Genomic DNA, 6,227 nt, shown 5'->3' on the forward strand with positions numbered 1-6,227 from the left:
GTGCTAATCGTATCTCTGGATTGATTTTGATAATTAGTAGTACGATTTTGATTAGCATTAGCATTATTATTATCTCTCCAGTTAAAGTTAGGATGATTTCTCCATCCAGGATTATATGTATTGGAATAAGGGTTATTAGTTTGGTTTTGTCCTTGGACAAAATTTACCTATTCAATTTCACTCATACCTTCGTAATCCACATCCGTTTGGATTGGTTGACCATTAGGATCACACGGTGCCATAAACCTATCAATTTTGTGCGACAAGGCAGAAAATTGGGCTTGCAACATCGCTACTGGATCAAGATTCACTATACCTTTAACTGATGATGTTGTTGAGGATGATGGTTTCGCTAATGGTACGTGTCCACGTTCCGCGGGCCACATACTGCTGTTGATTGCCATTTCCTCCAAAAGTTCTCTTGCTTGGGCAGATGTTTTCTTCATGAATAACCCTCCACACATAGCGTCCAATGAACCTCTAGTTGTAGGATTTAGTCCATTATAAAATGTTTGCATTAAAAGTTCGGCGGGCAATTGGTGGTGTGGGCATAAACGTTTAAGTTCTTTAAAACGTTCCCAAGATTCATAAAGAGTTTCATTATCATTTTGAGAAAAAGATGTTAACTCTTTAATAACTCTTGCGGTTTTTGCTAAAGGAAAATTTTTTGATAAAAATGCTTGGGCTAATTGCTCCAAAGTCTCAATTGATGAGGCTGGCATAGAAGTTAACCATTCTTTGGCTCGATCCTTCAAAGTAAAAGGAAAAAGGCGAAGTTTGATTGCTTCTGCAGTTACATCAGTAATTTTAAAAGTGTCACAAATTTCTAAGAAATTTGTTAAATGGGTATTAGGATTTTCGTTAGGTAACCCGTAAAACGTTACATTATTTTGCAACATATTAAGCAACGCAGGCTTAATTTCAAAATGATGTGCATTAATTTGGGGTCTAACTATACTGTTTGTTACACCGACCACTCCTGGCCTAGCGTAATCCATAAGTGTGGCCATAACTTCTGGCTCGGTAATTTTAGTTTTTATTGGGGTTTGGTTTTTCTTTTTCTTTTCTTTCTTGTTCTTTTTAAGACTTCTTTCAATTTCTGGGTCAATAGGATCTGGTGACGTGCCTGAACTTCGAGAACTGCGCATGAACTTGAAATTTCGCACGAACCGAAACTACCTACAAAACAGAATTTGAAAAAAATAAATATGTTAGTAATTGAAAAATAAAGGCAAAAAGCATATTTAAGCCCCTGAACTTTATCTGTTTTAAGGATCAAGCCCCTGATCAATTATTTTTCCACATTGAGCCCCTGAACATTGATTTTGTTATGGTTTTGGCCCTTATTTCACTTTTTTGTCGAGTGTAGGAGATGAGAAAATCTATTTGGCGATTTTAATGTTGAAAATCACAAAATGGGAGAGAAAAAAATCGAGTTTGGAAAGAATATACTGAAAATTAATTACTATAATTTCGTTTTAATTTTTAATTTTTTATCTCTCCTAGTCAATGAATTCTTTTTTTTATTTGTCGATGTCAACAAGCCGAATCTCCCTAACGATGTATCCAGTCCAAACTGGACAGAAAAGTTAAATAAGGGCCAAATCCATAACAAAATTAATAATCAGGGGCTCAATGTGGAAAAATAATTGATCAAGGGCTTGATCCTTAAAATAGGTAAAGTTCAGGGGCTTAAATATGCTTTTTGCCAAAAATAAATAAAATGTAAAAGTTTGAATAAGTATGAATAAACCTAGATTCGTAATAAAACATGAAAAATTTAAAATTTTGTAAAAAAATTTGGCGTTCCCCGGCAACGGCGCCAAAAACTTGTTGAGCGATTTCCGCAAGTGCACGGTATACGCTTGTAGTAATAAAAGATATCGATCCCACAGGGAACGTTTTTTTTTAACAAAACTTATTTACAATCGGTTAAATTTACTTTTAAGGTTTATAATATGGAAAATCGTTTAATCGGTTTTGGTTTTGAAATTGCTAGAATAAGAGTTAGATTAGAGTATGAAGATGTTAGAAAATATCTGATTTAAGAATAAATTTGCAAAACAGGAACGTTTTAGTACTTTAGAAAAGTAAACAAGTATATTTGTTTGCATTAAGCAAAGAAAACAACTTTAAACTTTGTACGAATTATAAAGATGAAATAAATGACGGAACCTCTAATTAATTGGCTTTGAACGTGACAAAACCCTTATCCGGGATAATTGCCCTTAATCAAATTAAAACTCTACCGAGATAATAATTTGCCTAAGTGTTCAACAAAGTTTCCTTGTAAAGATTTTGAATTAAACTACGTTTTAATGAAAACACCAGCAGTCACTTTAGTGGATTGGTTACCATAAGTGCTGCATAAAAATCTATCGAATAGAACGGACTTTAGTAGATGAAATATAAATTGATACAAGTTTATAGAGAACATGGAGCATGTAAACATTCGACGACTTGCAAGTGAACGGGTTGTCAATCCTTTCCTTGGGTTTCGTTAGAGTTTGTCAGGCTCAGGAGCGGATCCTCTACTCAATCTTCTCGTTGAATCTTCGTAATAGAGACTGGGTCGGTCTACTACCAAAATGAAAACTAAACTGGAACAATGTCTAAACGCTACTGAATTTGTTATTATTTAGTAAACAATGTGTGTACATCATATTGCTTTTTACAGAATCGAAATCTAACTTCTGAATCACTTGACTCGGAATTTCTGCATAAATTCTATACTAATCTCTTTCTTCTACACATATCACACTATATGTTTTAACTCTCAAATCAATACTTTATTTATAGATGTTGAAGAGTCTTGATTGAAGTGTCGTGTCCGTTGTGAAGAGTCGTATCTGTTGTGAAAGGACGTCTTTATCCACCCGAACGATCGCGTTTCGTCGAAAACGAAAGTGTGTAACTAGGCTTCTAAAATCTCCTGCTCGTACCGAGAATCTTAAATTCTCTACCGAGAATGGGGGAGTAACAATTTGGTCTTCGGACGAAGGGAAAGAGGGTTGAGGAACGCGTGTCGCGACAGAGAATGTGGGGGCCGCGGTCACGGCACGGAGCGTTTTTCACCTCTTCGGCTTCCGTTCGTGTCCTCGATTTGGCGTTATTAATTTCTGTCGTCTTCGACTCCTTTTGTAGGGTTTTTCTTATGTTTTCGAGCTCTTTTCGTTCCTATTTGGATTTTACCAAATATTTATGTACCTTACAAGAAAGAAACATATTCGAGAGTAAAAGCTTCCTAACAGTTATAAATAGCATAAATTCGTAGCAATATTGATGTAATTAACGATGATATTTTAGGTATATTTTGGGCTTAACAATCTGGTTGACTTTTACGGGCATCCTCCGTTGCATATGAATGACTTTTACGGGCATCCTCCGTTGCTTGTGAATGATTTGCAGACTCTTTTGCCATTGATGCTAACATGATGTGAATAGGCGATTCTCCAAATGGACATTCCTTATCCACTTTTTGCATTCGCTCTTGATTTTTTCAAATTTGGTTGGGACGATATTGTTGATCTCTTTCCATGCTTTTATTGCTTTCCTGCAAAATAACTCGATGGCTATGCAGGGCATAAGGAAGTGTAAAAAAGCAATATAAAAAGTAAACACATAGCACAAGCAATTAGAAATACATACACAGCCGGGAAAGCAATGTCCCCAAGCAGCAGTGAACGGCGGGCCAAGGCGAAATGGAAACAAGACAGAGCAGAGCGGAATGGTCAATAGACAGAGCAGAATGGAGGTCGTGAATGGCGGTCGGCCAGGTGAGGAGGCTGTTGCGACAAACCTTGTGTGAGCAAAAGAAGATGCAGGAAAAGAAGCGTAAAATGGGGGCTGGTTTAGATTAGGTTTAAGACGCTTTTTATATGGAGGTTTAAAGCTAGGGTAAATGGCTTTTTATATGGAGCTTGTGAATGACTTTTACGGGCATCCTCCATTGCTTATGAATGACTTTTATGGGCATCCTCCGTTGCTTGTGAATGATTTGCAGACTCTTCTGCCATTGATGCTAACATGATGTGAATAGGCGATTCTCCAAATGGACATTCCTTATCCACTTTTTGCATTCGCTCATGATTTTTTCAAATTTGGTTGGGACGATATTGTTGATCTCTCGCCATGCTTTTATTGCTTTCCTGCAAAATAACTCGATGGCTATGCAGGGCATAAGGAAGTGTAAAAAAGCAATATAAAAAGTAAACACATAGTACAAGGAGTTAGAAATACATACACAACCGGGAAAGCAATGTCCCCAGGCAGCAGTGAACGACGAGCCAGGGCGAAATGGAAACAAGACAGAGCAGAGCGGAAGGGTCAATAGACAGAGCAGAATGGAGGTCGTGAACGGCGGTCGGCCAGGTGAGGAGGCTGTTGCGACAAACCTTGTGTGAGCAAAAGAAGATGCAGGAAAAGAAGCGTAAAATGGGGGCTGGTTTAGATTAGGTTTAAGATGCTTTTTATATGGATGTTTAAAGCTAGGGTAAATGGTGGTCATTCATTAATTTTGATATTCCTGAATTAGGATTGGGAAGGGCCTTGCTGTTTTTTACAAAATCAATTTTGGGACGAGCCTGATTAGAGATGGGTTAGTTAACTTAATCGAATTCTCATTAGTTTAACTTAATTTCTATTAACCTTTTGTTGTTAGACTAATTAGAGTTTCTTTTTAATAAATTTCTTTTATAATTAATAAATGCTTTTTAATGAATTAACTTAGGTCATATAAATTATTCATTGATTTATTTCTAATCCAATGTATAAGGTTATGTTATAATCGTATACACGGTTATCAAAGTCATTTTTACAATTTATAAATATTATAATACGACATTATGTTCTTGATATCTTTCGATTAATGAATCCGCTACACGTGATTATGTGATGATTACGTGAATGGTTCACGAGTATTATTCTCGCTGATGATATTCATAAAATATACCCTTGCGATAATTTCACTTTTAAGCTCTCTGTATAAGGTTATGTGATAACCGTGTATAAAGTTACGAAACTTAAAACGCGACGGAAATTGTTAAACGAACTCAAAGAGTCATCTCGGAATTAAAAGCGACGCGTAAGGTTATGTGATAATTCATACGCAATTAAAATTCGAGCGAGATAGCCAATGTTATCGTGCATTGAAACCTCCTCATACCAGTGGGTATGGTCATGTTATGATCCGTATTCATTCCCAAATCCATGATACTTCATAAACAACGATGAAAGGCTTGGAACCCAGTCAACAATCAAAGCAATATCAAACACGAACACGTAAAGCAAGCATACAGAAGTACAACAGTACCGATTTATTGGGCGGGGTAGGGTGAGATTATGTCTCTTCCCTACACGTAATCGGAAACCGAACTTAGAATCATCGCAGACCATTGCCTTATCCGAACTTACCCGAATGGGTCAATTCGGAATCAAATCGGTGTCCAATCAGACCGTCAAACTGATTGGTGGCGACCCAAAAACTCATTGGACCAGTCTCCTTGGAGGGACTATCTAGCACCGTTAACAAACCAGTAGAGCGGGAGCCACATACCGAAGCGATAACAGTTCGCGATCCACGGGCACGGGCGCGATAGCTGGCGACTCTGCTGGGGACATTGCTTTCCCGGTTGTGTATGTATTTCTAACTGCTTGTACTATGTGTTTACTTTTTATATTGCTTTTTTACCCACATGTAATGTTTATGCTTATGACTGCATGCTCTTAATGATGCCTGAATGTGATGCGTATTGCGACTCTAATTCCAGTGAGAACTTTCACAAATGAACTTTTGAGCAAATTAGAGCTTTCAGTGCAGAAAGGATATCATGATGTTTAACAACCTTTATTGAAAACACTATGGAAGATGTTATGTATTTTTAAGATTGGCTTTCATGTCTGTTTGGCTCATTTAAAATGCATAATCCAAAAGAGATCATCGCTACTCCTTGGGATTTTGGCTTCATCTGGTTAAGGCCTCGATTGCTTCAGGTTTTCTTTGACTTATTCTCGAGTTTGTTCCTCTGACTCCTTGTTGTCTTCGACGATGCTCTGGATCTACATGCTTTTGAAGATTATGGTTCCTTATAACATATGTGTATCGAACCATTTTATCTTTTTGTTCGTATCACGGGAAGGTATCCTGCCCCCAATGTTGTTTTTCAATTTAGGCACTACTGGTACCTTTGTTTGATGGATCAGGTTCCAACGAAATTAGTCATGTTGCC

The 6,227-nt window shown here is 37.2% G+C and overlaps 1 non-coding gene across 1 annotated transcript; it reads left to right on the plus strand.

The window, feature by feature from the left end:
• Window positions 1-534: 534 nt before the first annotated feature.
• On the plus strand, window positions 535-641 carry LOC136231504 (small nucleolar RNA R71). The gene has a single exon (XR_010689881.1). It is a non-coding gene; the product is annotated as a small nucleolar RNA R71 (small nucleolar RNA).
• Window positions 642-6,227: the final 5,586 nt, after the last annotated feature.

Source organism: Euphorbia lathyris, chromosome 5 (genome assembly GCF_963576675.1).
Source record: "Euphorbia lathyris chromosome 5, ddEupLath1.1, whole genome shotgun sequence".
NCBI classification, from domain to species: Eukaryota; Viridiplantae; Streptophyta; class Magnoliopsida; order Malpighiales; family Euphorbiaceae; genus Euphorbia; species Euphorbia lathyris.